The sequence below is a fragment of the Oncorhynchus mykiss genome, chromosome 2 (genome assembly GCF_057628025.1).
Source record: "Oncorhynchus mykiss isolate SJ-2025 chromosome 2, ASM5762802v1, whole genome shotgun sequence".
NCBI lineage: Eukaryota > Metazoa > Chordata > Actinopteri > Salmoniformes > Salmonidae > Oncorhynchus > Oncorhynchus mykiss.
Window position 1 is genome coordinate 81,760,256 of NC_143023.1, and position 22,949 is coordinate 81,783,204.

The window sequence follows — 22,949 nt, forward strand, 5'->3', positions numbered from 1 at the left end:
GGGCATTCACTTGTAACTCTCTCAGTTCTCACCTTGCCAAACTCTCGGTCATTAATGATATACACTACATGACAAAAAGTATGTGGACACCTGCTCGTTGAACATCACATTCCAAAATGGGCATTAATATGGAGTGTGTCCCCCCTTTACTACAATAACAGCCACTCTTCTGGGAAGGCTTTCCACTAGATGTTGGAATATTGCTGCGGGGTCTTGTTTCCATTCAGCCACGAGCGTTAGTGAGGTTGGGCACTGATCTTGGGCGATTAGGCCTGGTTCGCAGTCGGCGTTCCAATTCATCCCATATATGTTTGATGGGGTTGAGGTCAGGGTTCTGTGCAGGCCAGTCAAGTTCTTCCATACTGATCTCAACAACCCATTTCTGTATGTACCTTGCTTTGTTGACAGGGGCATTGTCATGCTGAAACTGGAAAATGTTGCAACATTTTGGAAGCACAGAATTGTCTAGAATGTCACTTTATGCTGTAGCGTTAAAATTTCCCTTCACTGGAACTAAGGGGTCATAACCAGAAAAACAGCCCCAGACCATGAAAAACAGCCCCAGACCATAATTCCACCTTTACAGTTGGCACTATGCACTCAGGCAGGTAGCGTTCACCTGGCATCCGCCAAACCCAGGAAGCATGATTCATCACTCCAGAAAACGTGTTTCCACTGCTCCAGAATCCAATGGCGGCGAGCTTTACACCACTCCAGCCGACACTTGGCATTTCATATGGAGGCTGCTCGGCCATGGAAACCCATTTCATGAAGCTCCAGATGAACACTTTTCGACTTCACAATAACAGAAATTATAGTTGACCGGGGCAGCTCTAGCAGGGCAGAAATTTGACAAACTAACTTGTTGGGAAGGTGGCATCTTATGACAATGCCACTTTCAAAGTCATTGAGCTCTTTAGTAAAGCCATTCTAATGCAAATGTTTGTTTATGGAGATTGCATGGCTGTGTGCTTGATTTTATGCACCTGTCAGCAACAGTTGAGGCTCAAATAGCTGAATTCACTATACAAAGGTATCTCTCTTTTATTTTGTAAATCTGTTGTTTATGGCCAGCTTTAAAGTGATGGCATCTGATATCATGTGTTTTTTTACTGCTCTGCTGGGTATTGGATGATTGTGAAGTCAGTTAGTGAATAAATTAAAAGATGGTCACTCCCTGCCTGCTGACTAAGTAGGAATTTACACTGGCAGTGACAGAAATGTCACCCAATTCTGTAGGCTGGTGGTTAATATTGTTTTGTACTTGGGGTGTTTTTTTCAGTTTAGGACTCTGTACTGTCTTGCACAATCTTGGTGCGATTTTTGCGAGGGACCTCACGACACGATATTATCACGATACTTAAGTGCTTGTACGACGTGTTGTGATTCTCACCATTCTCACGGTTCTATATGTATTGAGATTCTATACTGTGATTTTATTGCAATTTGATGTTCCAAACATATTGCTCACTAAATGTCTGTTGCAGAGACAGAAGAGAGCTTGTGATTTTTTTTTTGATCATTCATGGAAATAAGTGCTGAAAACATGTTGGCTCACTATTTAAAAATAAGATGGAGAACAAGCTATTGGATGAAAAATCCCAGTGTTTTGCGCAGGTTCAGTGCCTTGCAAAAGTATTCATCCACCTTGGCGTTTTTCCTATTTTGTTGCATTACAACCTGTAATTGAAATCGATTTTTATTTGGATTTAATGTAATGGACATACACAAAATAGTCCAAATTGATGAAGTGAAATGGAAAAAATAACTTGTTTCAAAGAATTTCATTTTTTTTTTACGGAAAAGTGGTGCGTGCATATGTATTCACCCCCTTTGCTATGAAGCCCCTAAATAAGACCTGATGCAACCAATTACCTTCAGAAGTCACATAATTAGTTAAATAAAGTCCACCTGTGTGTAATCTTAAGTGTCACATGATCTGAGTATATCTACACCTGTTCTGAAAGGCCCCAGAGTCTGCAACACCACTAATGAAGGGGTACCACCAATCAAGCGGCACCATGAAGACCAAGGAGCTCTCCAAACAGGTCAGGGACAAAGTTGTGGAGAAGTACAGATAAGGGTTGGTTAATAAAAAAATATCAAAAACTTTGAACACCCCATGATGCACCATTAAATCCATTATTAAACATTTTTAAGAATATGGCATCACAATAAACCTGCCAAGAGAGGGCCGCCCACCAAATCTCACGGACCAGGCAAAGAGGGCATTAATAATAGAGGCAAGAAAGAGACCAAAGATAACGCTGAAGGATCTGCAAAACTCCAATCTCCGCTGTGGAGCATCTGTCCATAGAACCACCTTAATTATTGACAATTACAAGATGGCGGACGGAAGACAGGGTGGTGCGGCAGGTGCCGTTTCTCATTCGAATGCTGGAATTTTATCTAAACCATCAGGTGCACGCCGACCCCAGCAAATATGTGTTTTATCTCCAGTACTCTGCCATGATTATCAGTTATGTAGCTGCTCTACTGAGTGCGTCCTTGCTGGGATGACACAAATCTACTGCCGGAGAATATCAACACCAAACACATTGGTTCACCGTTCCACGGGAGCGGACAGTACACAGCGTACCATAATGTTCTGAATAATGGCCAAGTCTACCTCGCTCCCTATTCCATTGAACCGCTTAGGCGTAACAGTCCAACATTTATCGGAACGTGTTAAACTACCTGTTCACTACCCTTCTACTCTCCAGGGATGTGCAACTTAATCCTGGGCCCAACATCACCGAGCCAGCGATACGCACCGGAGTGGAAAGCGGTGGATGGCCTCGTCCACTGGTCGTCGCCGCTGTGGAAGTGGGTGAGTGCCATGGTCCCATGGTTTCTCTCGACTCACCCGGCTCCAGGATGGACTTTGACTCTTCAAACATACCCAAGTCGCTATATGCGATCCCTGACTCTGCTTCTGGTACGCAAGCTGTTTTAATTAGTTCTCCGCATCCAGTGCAGGCGGGAAGGATTGTTAATTGCGCTGCCGAACTGCCCCTAATCAAAACTAAACAAAACGGCCTAAACCCAGCCATCAGAAAACACAAAAAATGTCACTTTTTTTCAATGTGTCGATCACTCTTGAGTCATCTGGGACCCACGAGCTAAGCCCAAGGGACTACTAGGGGGGCACTTGAACATGTGTAGTGTCATTCCAAAAAGTGATCAAATTCAACATCTACTCACAGACTCCAACCTTGACTTCCTCTGTCTCTCAGAGACATGGCTCCATAAACCCTCTCCATATGCTGCTGTGATTGTGCCTGGCTACAATGTTTTCAGGAGAGACAGGATTGAAGGAAGAGGAGGGGGTATGATTATTTACATCAAAGAACATATCAAATCAAATCAAATGTATTTATATAGCCCTTCGTACATCAGCTGATATCTCAAAGTGCTGTACAGAAACCCAGCCTAAAACCCCAAACAGTAAGCAATGCAGGTGTAGAAGCATTGTGGCTAGGAAAAACTCCCTAGAAAGGCCAAAACCTAAGAAGAAACCTAGAGAGGAACCAGGCTATGTGGGGTGGCCAGTCCTCTTCTGGCTGTGCCGGGTGGAGATAATAACAGAACATGGCCAAGATGTTCAAATGTTCATAAATGACCAGCATGGTCGAATAATAATAAGGCAGAACAGTTGAAACTGGAGCAGCAGCACGGTCAGGTGGACTGGGGACAGCAAGGAGTCATGATGTCAGGTAGTCCTGAGGCATGGTCCTAGGGCTCAGGTCAGTTGAAACTGGAGCAGCAGCACGGCCAGGTGGACTGGGGACAGCAAGCAGTCATCATGTCAAGTAGCCCTGGGGCATGGACCTAGGGCTCAGGTCCTCCGAGAGAGAGAAAGAAAGAGAGAAGGAGAGAATTAGAGAACGCACACATAGATTCACACAGGACACCGAATAGGACAGGAGAAGTACTCCAGATATAACAAACTAACCCTAGTCCCCCGACACAAACTACTGCAGCATAAATACTGGAGGCTGAGACAGGAGGGGTCAGGAGACACTGTGGCCCCATCCGATGTAAACATATCCGATGTAAACAAATTGAGTGGTCGTGATAATGAACTAGAATGTATCGGCCTGAACGTTACACTGTCTCCCCAAATGTATTTTACCCTTATTGGAATGTATAGGCCACCTTCTATCAAAAGTGGGTTTTTTGATCAGTTTAATAACATGCTTAGGGAATGTGACTTTGGGAAAGAGGTCATCTTAATGGGAGATTTTAACATTAATTATGAAGACAAGTTTTGTAGGAAAACCCACAAACGGATCACTAATATCTTTGACCTTACACAGCTAGTTAAAGGGCCAACCAGGGTGACTTGTTGCTCTAAAACAGATTGATTTGGTGTTCAGTAATAAACCAGAGAGAGTGACTAAATAATTCAATATGGTTACTGGGCTATCTGATCATAATCTGACACTTATAGCCAGAAAGCTGTCTAAGAGCAGGTTTAACCTCTTCTGTTAGAAAGCCGGATCAACTAAGAACACCTAAGAGTGAATTCAGCTATTTTGAAAACGCAATTAAGGGAATTAACTGGACTGATCTCTTGTCCTATACAGACGTGGAAGCTGATAGTCAGGTTTTTCTATCCACAATCCAGACAACAATAAATGGCTTCCTAAAGAAAATCAAATCCAAACCTGGCCAAAAGAGCACTCTTCCTTGGCTAAATGGAGAAATCTGGAAATTGATGAAAGAACAAGATTATGCTCAAAAAATAGCCCTAAGATCCAAATTAGAGCATGACAGACATAGGTTTACCATGTTGAGAAATAAGGTGATGAAAGAAATCAGACAGGCCAAGGCAAACTTTTTTTATTAAAATAATTGGTGAAGCAAAGGGAAATTCTAAACTGATCTGGGAGAATCTAAAAAAGTTAACAGGGAAAGACCATAGTAACACTGCAAAAAGACTAGAAATCATGGTGAATAACAATCTAACACGGGATGCAGTCGAAATAGCAATAGCCTTCAATTCCTACTTTATTGACTCTGTCAGGGTACTGACACAGAACCCCTCCACTTGTTTCTTGGGCTCAGTGCTAGTAAATGATGCTCAACCTGTCTTCATCATAAGGGAGGTTTCTGAGTCAAAGTTGAACAAGGTGATTAGCTCACTAAAGAACTCTAAAGCCAAAGATGTGTTTGGGATGGACTCTACCTTTCTTAAAAACTACAAAGAGTCACTCATTGGACCCATTACTAAGGTCACCAACAGATCTATTAGTCTCGGGGTGTTTCCAAGGGTATGGAAGTCGGCCATAACAACGGCCATCTTTAAATCAGGCGACCCTGCTGACGTGAGTAACTACAGGCCCATTAGTACACTACCTATGGTGTCAAAGGTTGTTGAAAAGTGTGTAGCAGAACAACTGATTGCCCACCTCAACAATAGCCCCTTCACATTACACTCCATGCAGTTTGGCTTCAGAGCAAAGCACTCCACAGAAACGGCCAACTGCTTTCTTCTGGAAAATGTGAAGTCCAAGATGGACAAAGGGGCGTTGTTGGGGCTGTGTTTCTGGACCCAAGGAAGGCTTTTGATATGGTTAACCATGAGATTCTCATCACAAAATTGTCCAAGTTCAACTTTTCCCCTGATGCCTTGAAATGGATGAAATCATACCTTCAAGGCAGAACTCAGTGTGTCAGAGTGAGCAATGAGCTGTCGCCCACTCTTAGCTATGATGTAGGTGTGCCCCAAGGGTCAATACTGGGGCCCCTCCTGTTCAGCCTGTACATTAATGATCTGCCTTCTGTCTGTACTGGGTCTGAAGTTCAAATGAATGCAGATGATACAGTGATATATGTGCATGCAAAGAGCAAACAACAAGCTGCACAAGAACTCACTACTGTAATGGTCCAGGTTACAAAGTGGCTCAGTGACTTGTGTTTGCATCTCAATGTGAAAAAACTGTTTGCATGTTCTTCACAAAGAGGGCAACAGATGCTACTGAGCCAGATGTCTATGTGTCAGGGGAGAAATCCAGGTGGTATCTGATTTTAAGTACCTTGGCATCATACTTGATTCCAACCTCTCTTTTAAAAAGCATGTGAAAAAAGGTAATTCAAATAATCAAATTCAACCTAGCTAATTTCCAATTTATATGAAATTGTTTGACTACAGATGTAGCAAAACTGTACTTCAAATCTATGATACTCCCCCACTTAACATACTGCTTGACTAGTTGGGCCCAAGCTTGCTGTACAACATTAAGACCTATTCAGTCTGTCTACAAACAGGCTTTCAAAGTGCATGATAGGAAGCCCAATAGCCATCATCACTGTTACATCCTCAGAAAGCATGAGCTCCTGAGTTGGGAAAGTCTTGTGCAATACACCGACGCATGTCTTGTATTCATGATCCTAAATGGCCTGGCTCCCCCTCCACTCAGTATTTTTGTTAAACAGAAAACCCAAACATATGGCAGCAGATCCACAAGGTCTGCCATGAGAGGTGACTGTGTAGTTCCCTTAAGGAAAAGCACCTTTAGTAAATCCGTTTTCTCTGTGAGAGCTTCCCATGTCTGGAATACACTGCCATCAGACACACATAACTGCACCACATATCACACTTTCACAAAATGCTTGAAGACATGGCTAAAGGTCAATCAGATTTGTGAACATGGTCCCTAGCTGTGTGTTGCCACTTTCCATGTCTGTTGTGTATAACTTGTGAGGTGTGGAAACACTTTGTTGCTTTTATGAATTTTGTCTTGCTGCTTTTTGTTCTATGTTTCTCTGTCTGTATGCTACGTCTTGCTTGTCCTATGATGCTCTGTCTGTATGCTATGTCTTGCTTGTCCTAGGTTGCTCTGTCTGTATGATATGTCTTGCTTGTCCTATGTTGCTATTGTCTATATTGTAATTGTTTTTAATAACCTGCACAGGGACTGCGGTTGAAAATTAGGCAGCTGGCTTAAACCTTCACTCTTACTGAAACGTTGATTAATGTGCACTGTCCCTGTAAAAAAAAAATAAACTCAAACTCAAGCCATACACTCCACAGAGCTGGGCTTTACGGAAGAGTGACCAGAAAAAGCCATTGCTTAAAGAAAAAAATTGGTGTTCACCAAAAGGCTTGTGGGAGACTCCCCAAACATAAGGAAGAAGGTACTCTGGTCAGATGAAACTACAATTTTAATTTTTGTCCATCAAGGAAAACTCTATGTCTGGCGCAAACCCAACACCTCACATCACCCTGAGGACAGCATCCACACAGTGAAACATGGTGGTGACAGCATCTTGCTGTGGGGATGTTTTTCATAGGCAGGGACTGGGAAACTGGTCAGAATTGAAGAATGATGGATGGTGCTAAATACAGGGAAATTCTTGAGGGAAACCTGTTTCAGTCTTCCAGAGATTTGAGACTGGGACGGAGGTTCAACTTCCAGCAGGACAATTACCCTAAGCATACTGCTAAAGCAACACTCGAGTGATTTAAGGGGAAACATTTAAACGTCTTGGAATGGACTAGTCAAAGCCCAGACCTCAATCCAATTGAGAATCTGTGGTATGACTTAAAGATTGCTGTACACCAGCGGAACCCATCCAACTTGAAGGAGCTGGAGCAGTTTTGCCTTGAAGAATGGGCAAAAATCCCAGTGGCTAGATGTGCCAAGTTTATAGAGACATACCCCAAGAGACTTGCAGCTGTAATTGCTGCAAAAGGTGGTTCTACAAAGTATTGACTTTGGGGGGGGCGAATAGTTATGCATGCTCAAGTTTTCAGTTTTTTTGTCTTATTTCTTGTTTGTTTCACAATAAAAAATATTTTGCGTCTTCAAAGTGCTAGGCATGTTGTGTAAATCAAATGATACAACCCCCCCTAAATCAATTTTAATTCCAGGTTGTAAGGCAACAAAATAGGAAAAATGCCAAGGGGGTGAATACTTTCGCAAGCCACTGTACAACCGATTAGTGCTAGCTAACGTTGCCTACATTAGCAAAAATAATAATACTTATTTGAAAATTGATACAAGACCCTTCTCAAACTCTTTTCTTGATTGCTTTATCAAGCATTTTCTGCAGCAAGTGTTGTGTTGCGTGAGGCTTGGTTCTCACAGAATCAGTAGGCTATTAAACAAACACTCAAACAGGCAACAGAAGCAAGATCTGTCTTATTTCTGTAGATATACTAAATGGATGATTGATTAAGCCAGGCACATTTAACAGTTAGGCTATTGATTACAGACCTAATTAAATTGGGGTTTCTCTCTTTTCTTAGACAATTAAGGCAAGGGCTGTTTTCTCGTCTCCTAACTCAACACAAATATTATGGTTAACTTTTCTATTATGCACATAGTAATATGGTCTAGGAAAAGGCCCCAATTCAACAGCTCACTGATGTTTCAGAACCGCGGACAGCAACCGCTATCAAATGTAGGAGAAACCGCGTTTGTTATAAAATAATATACATTTTTATTAGTGTTGCAGCATTTCAGTAGCACATCCCTTAGAGTGATGGACTGTGATATCCCCACGGCGTACACAATTAATTAGTCCACTCAGACAGGCGCGAATCAGACAAGTATGAATCAGACAGGTGTCTTATACACCAAGAATGTTTTCTTTTTTTGCTGCTGCTCGACTGTCACGAGAATTTTCAATCCCAATGATAATAACTAACAATCAATAAGCTTTGACCAATCCCCGAGGTTTGTAAGACCCTGGGTTTAGTAATAATTAGGCAAAGACTCGGTTTGTACAGTTTATTCACGAGAACGTTCTAAAGTCCATAATACAAAGACATCCATTTTATAACTCACTCCCTACTTGCGCACATACCTACACACAAACAGTAGATATCCTACGCACATACATACACACAAACAGTAGGTGAGTTGTATCCACTGTTTATCACTACCAAGCCGGCAGTTCCATTCCCCCGAGATTAGAGGAACCTTGAAAAGGACTCCCTGTCCTATCGTAAGTTTCTCAGAGTTCTAGCCAGGTCAGGTCATACACAGTTGAATTATTCTCTGTATTTTCTTAGACACTCACACACATTTCTCTCCCTCACATGTCTCTACTGAACCTTATTGGACTTACGTTTAGTACTTTAATTATTCATTATACATGCTACATAAACTAATAATCACTAATAGTTATGTTTCAGGGTGGAATTCTTTAATCATTACCGTAAATCTATAAATCCCCTAATCACTGACTAAAGAAATCTTGGTCGACCAACAGCCTATCGACCAAACAATCGACCAGTCGACTAAATGGGGTCAGCCCTAGTATTTGGGGGCCGTCCAGATGGCCTGGTGGGGCCCACAGCTGCTCCTCTCTCCTTCTCTCTCACTCTCTTTCTCTCTCGTGTTCTCTCTTTCTCTAGCTCTCTTTCTTGCTCTCTCTTGCGCTCTTTCTCTCTCATTCTTTCTCTCCGCCTCAGATACTGTATCAAAACAAGCTCTCAAAGGGAGCGCTCAGTTCATTGCAGTGAGGCAGTGAAACACACTCAATACACACTGAGTGTTTTTAATGTGAGTTACTGATGACTGACTGATGTGTGTGTGTCTGCTCTTGTCCCTGTTAGGAAGGTGTGGACAGCAGCCAGCCAGCGTGGAGCAGGACCAGAGAGAAGACAACCAGTGCTACCTAAGACAGATAGGTGTGTGTTTATGTCCAAATGTGTCCTGTGCTTATGGGTGTGTTGTATATCCAAAGAACATCTCATGGACCCCCCCCCCCCCCCCACACACACACACACACATTCCTCCCCCCTAAACGTATGTTTGTCTGGATGGTCAGACTGATGGTTGTGGGTTTACCCGTGCGAGTCTCCCCTCCAGTCAGTAATGCTGCTTTTCCATTGAGACTTATCCCCACACCAGAGGGGCCGCCAGAGTTTTATGTTAACGTCAGCTCTCGTGTTGTGTTTCCATCAGGCGTGTGACACTAAAGACTTTGGTGAGAAGAATCAACAACCTCTGCATCATTGAAAACTTGCTTTTTGAGGTGTTAATGTTCAGTTAGCCATTGATATGTAAATGCCAGCTGGAAAGTACCCAGGGCTTGGCCCCAAGTCAGGGAAGGTCCGACAGAAGCATGTCCCAGTGAGACACGGATGCCGGTTCATGTAGGCCTAGTCTGAGTCTTTTGGGTGAAACATCTGGGTAAATCAGTGTGTGAGCTGTTGCTCCAGGAACATCAGTAGAGCTATGCTACCTAGCCTATCCCTCAGATCTGCCTTTGTCGTCATGTCTCCTGTGTTTGGCACAGTCATCAGACTTAATACAACTCTTCTGTTTACCCAATATCTCTGAAATAAATGGCAGGTTGAATTGGTCACTTGCTGTGCCAGAGTGTTTTTTAGGAAGCAGTGTTTTGTTGGCTTTGATTACCGGGCGGGTGCATGGGTACTATGGGTACCTTTACACACTGTCAACACACCCACACACAGAGCTCTCCTGAGGGCTTCTTAGCTCTCAGCTCTGCTCCAGGTGGTAATGTAAGGAGTCAATGAGATGGAACCTGAGAGTGCTCCGAGTGCTCATGTGTCAACACAACGCTGGCGGTCTGAAGGTGATGCCGGCCTCGGCCACTGGGGGGCAGTGGCATGGTGGTGTATGTGGTTTGACTAGGGCTGCCTGTGAGAAATACCTTGGAGACTTGTTCTAGACTGTCTGTTTTATGGCCAGTCAGACTCTTCTCCAGGTGTCTAACAACCATGTAACGCCAAGGCATGTTTTTGTGCCATGCCAATGAAAACTTTCTCTTACCGTACTTATAGTGTTGGGTTAAAAATAGGTAGAAGGAAATTGCCACATAGATCTTGATCTTGCATCAATTTTTGTGTCCCCCCTAAAGTTAAGATTTGATACAGTATGTGTTGGAGCATTTAAGTGTGCTCCAGGCCCTGCTTAATTTCCAATGTGAGATCAGAACCCTTGGTTCTTGTCTTTTCATCAGCCCTAGCATGGTAGTCTGTGGACTAGTGGAGCTGTTGGAGCAGAGTGTGGAGCTATCGTCAGCGGTGTGTGATATATCCTACTAGTGAAGAGGAACTCCCTAATCCCATGGAAAACATCACACAGGTTTGGGGTCAATTCAATTTCAGTTTAGGAAGTGACAAATGAATACATTGAATCAAGAATGATCTGTTATTTTCTGAGGAAGGGGGCACTTGTTTCTTGTTTTTTAATTTTCATTATTTGTATTAGTATTGTACTGTTAGACATTTATTGCACTGCTGGAGTTAGATACACAATAATTTCGCTGCACCTGCTTTATCATTTACAAATCAGTGTAAGCAGCAAATAAACTGATTTGGTTTGTACAGGCTTGGGTTGGGTTCACCACTCTTCTTCAGTGGAGCATTACCCAAACGCGCAAAGTGATTTATGAGCTGCATTAGTGATGCTGGGAGCGATTCCTTTCTGAGGGCTTATGTCCTACTCTGTGATTGCCACTGTGTGTGTGTATGCTAGAGAAAGGAAGTGTGTGTGTGTGTGTGTGTGTGTGTGTGTGTGTGTGTGTGTGTGTGTTTATATCCAAGTTTGTGTGTATCAGAGTTGGTGTCAATTCCTTTTTAAATTCCAGACGATTCAGAAAGTACACTAGAATTGGAATTTAGTTTACCTTCTGAATTTAAATGGAATTGACCTCAACCCTGGTGTGTATGTGTGTGTATTTGTATCTCTCTGAGTGTCTGTGTATGTGTACGTCGAGGGTCAGCTCCTTCCGAGTTCCCACCACTGGTACCTGTTCTAGTGTTTCCCTCCTGGTAATAGTATAGAGTGGTGTTTGATGGATAGTGATGGGATGGATAGATGTTTGAGTGATTGATAGTTGTTTAAAAGACGTAATGGGAATGATTAAATGAAACAGGGCTGAGAGCCCATGGCTGAAACTGTAACGCCACTATACCCAATGACCCTGCCCTCCAGTGGAGGCCAATGAGAACGGCTCATAATAATGGCTGGAACGGAGCAAATGGAATGCCCCATGTGTTTGATGCATTTGATACAATTCCACTTATTCTTCTCCAGTCATTACCACAAACCCGTTCTCCCCACTTAAGGTGCCACCAACCTCCTGTGATGCCCTCTGTCTGATGGGCAAAAAAAGTATGGGTTGAGGTAAAGATAACCAGCCTTTATGGCTGGCCCTTAAAGGGAAATGTCACCACAAGACACTATTTGGGGTGTTTTTCTAGTCTTCCTACATAATTATGAGTGATGAGGGTGTTTCAGACATAATTATGCACTATTGCTGTATTTAAAAAAAAAAAATTGGTTGGGAGAGTTCAACCAATGACATCATTGGTTGATTGAGTCTGCTGTCTGATGATCTAAAAATGAGTCATGTTTTGTAGCAATTATTGTGGCCTTTGTGTTTTGCTGATTGCACGATCACGCTAGCACCTAGTAGATATGGTTGGCCTTGTGCAATAGAGCAATTGGAATTCTTAGCTGGAATTCTCAACAATGTTCCTATCTGCCAGGACATTGCAGGATATCTAGGTCGACTCATTTTCCCTGGCTTTGTAAAGACTACAGCCTGACGGGAGCCCTTCTTCCTTGTTCCCACCCTCAACGGCGGTCTTTTCAAAACGGTGGAGGTAGTAGTTTACAGGTTCACGGAAGCTATATAACCATGCACTGTGTATCCGAGATTGCTAAATAATTAGTTACAATGGCTGCTTCTGATGATTCCGCTTCCTCCATGTTTTTATTTTATTTTACATAGGAACGTACGGCCCTATTTATTTGATCCAGAATACACTGAAGAGGAGTTGAGACAGCAAGGAAAAATAATTGCAAGACTAACAAGCTGTGGCGGCGGCAGCCTAGACCAGCTGGGCCAGGACTCAGGAGGGCAAATTAAAAATTAGTCAATCATTTTGCTGTTATTAGCTAGCTAGCAATAGAAGCTCTCTTTTTACACAAAGCACTGTTGTACAGTACAATTTGGTGATTGATTCGGATATATCGGGGCTTGCTAGTACCACTGCAAGGCAAGCTAGCCAAGTTTAGCTAGCTGTATATTTGATATACCTAAAATGTACTATAGTCTGTTATAGCTAGCTAGCTAGCCTCTGTGCCTCTCATTAGGAGCAAAACTTGATAAATGTTTTGATGATAATGGCGGAGAGTAACGGAAAGACTATGGCTTTATGACTCATTAGTTTTGGAGTAACTATACCTGTGTGTTGTAGCTAGCTAGCTAACGTGTGTCTGTAAGACGTCTCATTCTACACAACGATTGCCCATGAATGTGTAATACTGTTTTCGTCTTTCTCTCACAAAGAAGTTGATGACTCAAGGAGATGTGAAAGATCCCATAACAAAATGTGTTATGTTAAGATACATTTGAGTTTGGTGGAGGAGGAATAATGGTCTTGGGCTGTTTTTCATGGTTTGCACTAGGCCCAATGAAGGGAATGCTACAGCATTCAATGGCATTCTAGACGATTCTGTGCTTCCAACTTTGTGGCAACAGTTTGGGGAAGGCCCTTGTCTTTTTCCACATGACAATGCCCCCATCAACAAAGCGAGATCCATACCGAAATGGTTTTTTCGTGATCGGTGTAGAATAACTTGACTAGCCTGCATGGAGCCCTGACCTCAACTCCATTGAACACATTTGGGATGAATTGGAACGCCGACTGCGAGGCAAGCCTAATCGCCCAACATCAGCGCCCAACCTCACTAACGCTCGTGGCTGAATGGAAGCCCCTGCAGCAAAGATCCAACATCTAGTGGAAATCCTTCCCAGAAGAGTGGAGGCTGTTATAGCAGCAAATGGGGGACCAACTCCATGTTAATGCCCATGAGTCTGGAATGAGATGTTTGAGTTTATTTTATTTTTACAGGGACAGTGCACATTAATCAACGTTTCAGTAAAAGTGCCGGTTTCTAGCCAGCCGGCTAATTTTCAACCGCAGTCCCTGGGCAGGTTATTAAAAACAATTACAATATAGACAATAGCAACATAGGACAAGCAAGACATATCATACAGACAGAGCAACATAGGACAAGCAAGACATAGCATACAGACAGAGCAACATAGGACAATCAAGATGTAGCATACAGACATAGCAACATAGAACAAAAAGCAGCAAGACAAAATTCATAAAAGCAACAAAGTGTTTCCACACCTCACAAGCTACAGACAACAGACATGGAAAGCGGCAACACACAGCTAGGGACCATGTTCACATATCTGATTGAGCTTTAGCCATGTCTTCAAGCATTTTGTGAAAATGTGATATGTGGTGCAGTTATGTGTGTCTGATGGCAGTGTATTCCAGACATGGGAAGCTCTCACAGAGAAAACGGATTTACTAAAGGTGCTTTTCCTTAAGGGAACTACACAGTCACCTCTCATGGCAGACCTTGTGGATCTGCTGCCATATGTTTGGGTTTTCTGTTTAACAAAAATACTGAGTGGAGGGGGAGCCAGGCCATTTAGGATCTTGAATACAAGACATGCGTCGGTGTATTGCACAGGATTTTCCCAACTCAGGAGCTCATGCTTTCTGAGGATGTAACAGTGATGATGGCTATTGGGCTTCCTATCATGCACTTTGAAAGCCTGTTTGTAGACAGACTGAATAGGTCTTAATGTTGTACAGCAAGCTTGGGCCCAACTAGTCAAGCAGTATGTTAAGTGGCGGAGTATCATAGATTTGAAGTACAGTTTTGCTACCTCTGTAGTCAAACAATTTTGTATAAATTGGAAATTAGCTAGGTTGAATTTGATTATTTGAATTACCTTTTTTCACATGCTTTTTAAAAGAGAGGTTGGAATCAAGTATGATGCCAAGGTACTTAAAATCAGATACCCCCAGGATTTCTCTTCTGACACATAGACATCTGGCTCAGTAGCATCTGTTGCCCTCTTTGTGAAGAACATGCAAACAGTTTTTTCACATTGAAATGCAAACACGAGTCACTGAGCCACTTTGTAACCTGGACCATTACAGTAGTGAGTTCTTGTGCAGCTTGTTGCTTGCTCTTTGCATGCACATATATCACTGTATCATCTGCATACATTTGAACTTCAGACCCAGTACAGACAGAAGGCAGATCATTAATGTACAGGCTGAACAGGAGGGGCCCCAGTATTGACCCTTGGGGCACGCCCACATCATAGCTAAGAGTGGGCGACAGCTCATTGCTCACTCTGTTCAACGAGCAGGTGTCCACATACTTTTATTAATGTGGTGTATGTCAGACATTAACATACCTGTTGTGTAAACTCACCTCAGTTAGACAGACTAATCTATTGTTTTTTTGAAACATGTTTACTTGCCAACAAATTAAAGTTGAAATGATACACCAACTCCCTGTATCAATTGTTTTAGCAGTAAGTCTAAAGCTAGTTTATCCAAATACATTTAATTAATATCACAATGAATTGATCCAGAAGTTGAAGTCAACACTTTATTGGTTTCTGATGCAGCAGGAATGATTAAGTCACTTGTCTGTACACTTGTAAAAATATTATATGTAACACCATTATATACGTACAAAAGCGATCACTATCTATACCACAATGCAGTTGTGAGAATACTAAGCATTCTATACTATATTACAATATCAGTCTAACTGAATATGGATATTGTGTTGGTTGAATGTTCCAGGCAGGTTCCAAAATGTTCTTCAGCAGTTGAACCTCTTCTTGAAATTAGTAAAGCCAGCTGGTTTAGCAGGCTTTGGCATTATGGTAACGTTGCCAGGGTTGTTGGGTTGGGGGGTTGAGACTCTGGCTCCTTGTTGACAACTGTCTGGTCTTTTCTGCACTCCACAGCCAGGTGGACAAGCCTCTTGTACTCTTTCTTTACCACCCACTGCTTCGACCTATTGCACAATAAGGATTAGCCCCAATAGTGGATTTGCAGTTAGCCTTCAAAATAAATTAGGGCATAATTCTACTATTTGTATTCACTGTCAATGGCAAACTGCAAATTCCACTATTGTACCTAATCCTTATTGTGGCTAGCTTCACAACACATGGTCCGGTCGAAGCCTCACTAGCCAGATGAAGCTAGCTGGCTGCTTATAACTTTAGCTTTGGGCAACAAGGTTAAGTAGCTGGCTAGCTATTTATTTTCATGAACTAAATTTAAATTCAACAACAAGTGGCAACCTAGCTAATATTTACAAGGATTCCTAAATCATTGCTAAGAATAATGAAAATGACTGCAGTTCCTACTGGTCATTGTTTTCAGGCTGGTTGTATTGGTGCTAGCTAGGTACCAAGCTAAAGCTAGCTACCCCAGAAGTTGCGGTCGAACAGATTATGCTTTATTGCCAATGCGGTATTGTAAACACTGTTAAGCGGAGCGACACCGGGGAACCCAAGAGCAGACTCAGATGAGGAAATAGGGATGAATGAACCAAAATATTTATTGTTACAAAAAGATATATGGAGTGCAGACCCGGGGAAGCTCGGATGAGTTGCAGAAAAAACAAATGTGGAGACTGAGGTTGGAGTTGGCTGAGTAGAACTTGGTAAACAGATCCTGAGGGGAATCCAAGGTAGTGATGGTAAGTACAATCCAGAGGTAGGTAGTTGGGTGGTGAAATGTGGAACAGGAGACAGGAGCCAGAGACAGAGCGGTAATGAGCAGAGATTACGATCTGGCAGAGTGAAAGTGGCAGGACTGAGTATTTGTAGAGGTCTTGATTATGGAACGAGTTGCAGCTGGAAGGGATTTGCTCTGTCTCCAGCACACCTGTCTCCAACCACACAATCACACAGAGAAGAAAGACACCGGATGAACACCAGAGGGCGTAGCAGGAGCAGATGTGACAAACGCATTGTTTGTGGCCGGTGTTTGCTTGTTTACAGACTTTTTTTGTACAGCTTTGACAGTGCTACTGTGTCTTTTTTGACACATAAAGACCCAAACAGCATTCCATAGCATGTATGTCATGAAGTTAATAGCAGTGACGCTATTACTGTGTAACTCCGGTAGGACGTCTGAAAAATAGCTCACTTGGTAGTGTGTACCGGTGCTCGACCAGTCGGCGAAAGCCAACATCATCCACAACAGAGAATGGTTGATTGTCAAGGGCATTGAATTCCAATGTCTTGGCTTTAATGGATTTTGCCTTTGAGTTGTCTCGCTGAAATTGTCTTACTCTTTCAAACGACTGCTCTGTCCACATAGCAGATATTGTGGGCTAGGTTAGGAATACTGTGTTGCACGTGTATCGCAACATTTTACGTAGTGTCATTACGTCATGTACTTACGTTATATAGGTATGCATGGTAGCTTTGACGTCAGTTTTTAACATCGCCTTTAAACTAGACATCGGGCCGATACCGATGTTGGCATTTTTAGATAATATCGACCGATTCCGATATACCGTGCATCCCTAGTAAAAACACATCCGCCAAGCTGATCCTCAACACGGCGGCCCCTTAGGGGTGCGCGCTCAGTCCCCTCCTGTACTCCCTGTTCACTCATGACTGCACGGCCAGGCACGACTCCAACACCATCATTAAGTTTGCCGATGACACAACAGTGGTAGGCCTGATCACCGACAACGATGAGACAGCCTATAGGGAGGAGGTCAGAGACCTGACCGTGTGGTGCAAGGACAACAACCTCTCCCTCAACGATATCAAGACAAAGGAGATGATTGTGGACTACAGGAAAAGGAGGACGGGGCTGTAGTGGAGCAGGTTGAGAGGTTCAAATTCTTTGGCATCCACATCACCAACAAACTAACATGGTCCAAGCATACCAAGACAGTGGTGAAGAGAGTACGACAAAACCTATTCCCCTCAGGAGACTGAAAAGGTTTGGCATGGGTCCTCAGATCCTCAAAAGGTTGTACAGCTGCACCATCGAGAGCATCCTGACGGGTTGCATCACTGCCTGATGTCGGTGTCAGAGGAAGGCCCTACAAATTGTCAAAGACTCCAGCCTCTGTAGCCATAGACTGTCCTCTCTGCCACCGCACGCCCAGCGGTACCGGAGCAGCATGTCTAGGTCCAAGAGGCTTCTAAACAGTTTCTACCCCCAAGCCATAAGACTCCTGAACATCTAATCAAATGGCTAACCAGACTATCTGCATTTCCCCCCCCCTCCCCCCTACATGTACATATGACCTCAATTACTCTCGACACTGGTGTCCTTGCGAATTGACTCTGCACCGGTACTCAATGTATATAGCCCCGCAATTGTTATTTACTGCTGCTCTTGAATTATTTGTTATTCTTATCACTTACTTTTTTTTGTTTTATTTTCTTAAAACTGCATTGTTGGTTAAGGTTGTTACTACAGCACTGCATTGTTACTACAACATTACTATGACATTTGATTTGAAGGTCATTGTCATCAGTAGCAGGGTTAGTCTGTAGGACACACAGTAGTCAGTGATTAGACAACATTTTACTACTTTGTCCCCATCAATACACAATCAAACAAGGTACTCTATCTACCCACACCCCTCATGTCAATAGATCATACTAACCATCACACACAATACCCACCCCCAACAGACACCAGTCAGTCACCCACACCATCGCCTCCCTACTAATAACTCCTTTTCTCCAATGTTGACTTCAAGCCTTACATTAACAATCAACTAAGCCTCCATAATACAGAGAAAACTACAGTAGAAGTTGTAGCCTACTTGTAAACACACTAACTCTGACAACAAGACACAGTCCATGTTTATGCCTAGCTCCAGTATGTTTATTTGCTCATCATGGGAAATATTTAGTAGACTTTAGTATGATTTTAGAAGGAGACTTACACTAGTTCCTGGTGCTTCTGTTGACGCCTCTACTTATGTTGACGGAATCGGACTCTAAATAGAACACATAGTCCGGTAGTTAGTTTGGTTACTTTAGCTATTAAGCTAGCTAACGAAGCTAATGTTAGCTTGAAAAGTTATAAATCAAATCGCCAGATAGCAGCTGGCTAATTACATGCTTTGGAATGTCTAGCCAGCATATTATTAAAGCTAGCTAGCTAGATTTTAGTTTAGATAAACAAATGTAGTTTGTTAGCGAGGTAAAGTTAGCTACGTTACCTCAGCTTCCTCTTAGAGGTGAAGGGGAAAATCGATGGAATAGCATCTCTTTTCAATATTCAATAACATGGCAACCCCATCAGTTGAGACTTCAATTCCGTTTCAAAATCCTCTGGCTGAAAGTGCTGACTACAGACACAGACATTTGGCTATTTCTCACAACTGGATATGCCTTCACTTAGCGGTACTGCGTCCTGAAATAAATATGAATTCTGGATATTGTGGTTTGCTTACAACCAGGAAATGTAGCTGGCCCCTTTCTACCCGTGAGACCGTATTTGCGTTTAGTGAGGAAGTTCTAACTTTTTATGAAACATAATATAATCATTTCATATAAATAGACATGTATAGTAAAATTGAGCAGTGGTGAAATTTCCCTTTAAAGAGAGAGCTGACCGATGACTGAACCCAGGCATGTAAAAAGCTGCAAAGCACCTCATCTTGTGTTTTCTCTGCATGTGATTGGCCCTGGTGTTTCCCAGGGCTGTGCTCTGTGCGTTGTTATTAGTGACAAACCTGCTTATCTTGGGTGGGGTTGGACATTCCTGTCTTTTGGGTTTGGACAGGTCTGTTCTCCTTCCTTCTGCTGCAGGAGCCCAGGGTGGAGCCTTGCCAGGGCCAAAGGCACAGGCTGCAACTACAGCTCTGTGTGTAAAGAGTGAGTGAGTGAGTGAGTGAGTGAGTGAGTGAGTGAGTGAGTGAGTGAGTGAGTGGGTGAGTGAGTGAGTGGATACATGAGTATATTTGTGTGAGAGCATTTGTTAATGTGCATCTGGGTCTCAGTTGCTGTTTTTTGAATGCATGTACATATTTGCGTGCTTAACTGTATGTCTTTTCATGTACCGTTTTGCATCTCAGTCCATTTGTCTTAGCATGTGTGTATGTTAAGATGCATTTGAGTCTTTGTGAGTATGCAAACGAGTACAGGGTACAGGGTTTGTGTGTGCGTATGTGAGCGAGCAGCAGGTGTGTACCACAACTTTTAGTTTGCATTGTAGTGTGCGAGTGTGTCTTCTGTATGTGTCATCCACCAAAAGTATTTGAGCTTGTAACAATAACACGTCCACTTCCTCCCCCTGATATCGCCGAGGTTACAGTCGAACAATAACACGTCCACTTCCTCCCCCTGATATCGCCGTGGTTACAGTCAAACAATAACACGTCCACTTCCTCCCCCTGATATCGCCGTGGTTACAGTCGAACAATAACACATCCACTTCCACCCCTGATATCGCCGTGGTTACAGTCGAACAATAACGCGTCCACTTCCTCCCCCTGATATCGCCGTGGTTACAGTCGAACAATAACGCGTCCACTTCCTCCCCCTGATATCGCCATGGTTACAGTCGAACAATAACATGTCCACTTCCCCCCCCTGATATCGCCGTGGTTACAGTCGAACAATAACACGTCCACTTCCTCCCCCTGATATTGCCGTGGTTACAGTCGAACAATAACACGTCCACTTCCTCCTCCTGATATCGCTGTGGTTACAGTCGAACAATAACACGTCCACTTCCTCCCCCTGATATCGCTGTGGTTACAGTCGAGGGATTGTAGACGGGACAGACCGTATCAGTCCAGATCAGAGCAGCAGCCTTTGTTGTGTTTTGGATTGACTTGTCAGGACTGCAGCTGAGAATATTTCCTCTCCCGACACTTTTATCAGAGTTCTACTTTCCTCACACGGAATCTAAAAATAATGTCTAACTCTCATCTCTAATTTGAAGCTGAAAATTCTGACTTATGACATTTAACAGCTTCTAACACAATTAATACGTTTTGGTAAGTTTACTTTGAAAGTTCCTGTTCCGACCTGCAAAATAAAGTTCTGATCCAGTTCGAACCCCCAAAAAGTACAAGTTTATGTAGTTCCTTTCTGTTCCTCTTTAAACCTCGAAAATAAACCTCACCAATTAGTGCGGATAGAGCAGCTTGCTATGGAGCGGGCAAGCTGTAGTTTTTTACATGCGAAATGGATAGACAAGTGTAAGGCCTGAAATGTGACTGAAAGTTTACAGGTGGGGAGAGAGCGAGAGAGGGTGGAGGAGGACGCTTGGCCTCAAGCACTGGGCATCTTGTTATGACATGCATTATCTGAATTAGGCCCACAGAATTAATCCTACGGAGGAGAGGCTTCTGTGGAGGAACTTTGAATGTCTTTGAACTTCCGATAGTTAGCTTACCGTGGGACCAGAGATAGCTAATTAGCTAACGAGCTTGTGTGTGCAGAGAGGCACCACAATTAAAATCACATCTTACCTTTTTGTAGTTAGTAAATACCAATGTGAAACATGATAACTATATTATCCTTAGTATTGAAAAAGTTAAATAAATTCTTCTCTAATTAAAAATCTCTCCCTATTTTTTTTATTCACGCTTGTAACATCAGTAGGCTACAGTAGCCTAAGCTTCAGAGGGGGATGTGCAGGTAGCCTACACATGCAAACACACTGGCAAATAGTGTCAGCTGGCAGGCAGACACCGGAATAGGTTTTGAAGTGATAGAGTGAGGGCTTTGCATAGGCGCTTTGTTGCATTTTTTGTGGGACTGGAAAAGTGCCCAGAGCGTAAAATAACGTTATTACCGGTTTTAGTTGATATCTGTTGCTGTTTGAAGTAGTGTGGACTTGGTGATCTGTCATTGCTTCAAAGTGCCTTTTCAGCTCGGCACTAACAAACACCTTTGCTAAAATTAAAAGGGCAATGCTGAAATATTTTTCCATTTCTGTCCCTTCAGCGAGTGGGTATAATTATTGTAACATAGTATAGAATAAAGTTACATAATCACACGGTGCATCTTTGATCTTTGGCATCAGTATGAAGAATAGCGACTGGAGTTTTGCCTGACCAAGAAACAATCCAGACCCTAGTAAGTCATGGGTTATAAGAACGGCAGAGAAAAATAGACATTGTAGACTAGATTGAAACGCTTGTCTGGGGTTGGATCACTCGTCAGAAGGATTTCTTTCACAACACCCTGCCTTTGATAAGGGCTTGGGCTGATTTTATGCCTTTAAATGAAAGTGGTGGAGCGGCAAGTGCTCATCTCATCTGTGGTTAAGTAGAGAGAGGTGTACCACTCTGTTCTAGCACTGACTGTTCTGACTGTTCCAAGCCCCCCATTCACCCACCCACCGTCTAGACGGGAAAACACCTGTGTTTATAGACCCGCCGATTGACATACACACCTGACTGTGGTTGAAGTAGAATGGGTTGAGTCAGATGATCATAATGCCTATTTAAAATAAAGGTTAAATATAAAAATACATAAAAATGATTGACAGGTGGTGCTGCTTTAATGAGGGAGGGGGTGGTAGGGGGGAGGGATGATCGAAGGGGAGGATTATCCAATCAGGCCTGAGGAAAAGCACCCGCAGAGAGGTGAATATAGTAGCAGCTACCACCTGCTCAAGCTGTTGGAGAATGATCAACGTGACTGCTGCTCATACATATCAAAAGGGATTGGTAACAATAGTGTGTCCATGAGTGTGTGTGTGTTTATAGATGTGTGTGTGTGTGCACGTGCATAGATGTGTGTTTGGGGGTGCGTACATGGATATGTGCATTCCTGTTTGTGTGATTTTATGTATGTGTGAAAATGTGTGTGTGTTTGAGTACGTGTGTGTGGTGTATTTGTGTGTGGTACAGTGATGAAATAAGCATTTGTCGCAGCGGTGCTTCTGGTTCCCCAGCCAACAATAAGAACCCTAACAGTGCCAATGAATCATGTTGTTTGGAGAGAGAGAGGAGATAACAAAGGCCATGGTGTTCAGATTTTTTTCTGTGATCTGGGTCTGCTGTGGGGGTATTTTATTTTAACCTTTATTTAACTAGGCAAGCCAGTTAAGAACAAATTCTTATTTTCAATGACGGCCTAGGAACAGCGGGTTAACTGCCTTGTTCAGGGGCAGA

General features: G+C 42.9%; 1 protein-coding gene across 1 annotated transcript in view; it reads left to right on the plus strand.

Moving 5' to 3' along the window:
- Positions 1 to 22,949, plus strand: part of LOC149985256 (uncharacterized) — a 536,389-nt gene that overhangs the window by 70,431 nt on the left and 443,009 nt on the right. Inside the window, exon 2 of the mRNA XM_090209390.1 lies at positions 9,572 to 9,646. The gene's annotated coding sequence lies outside the window, so the exon portion shown is untranslated. The remainder of the gene's footprint in view (positions 1 to 9,571; positions 9,647 to 22,949) is intronic.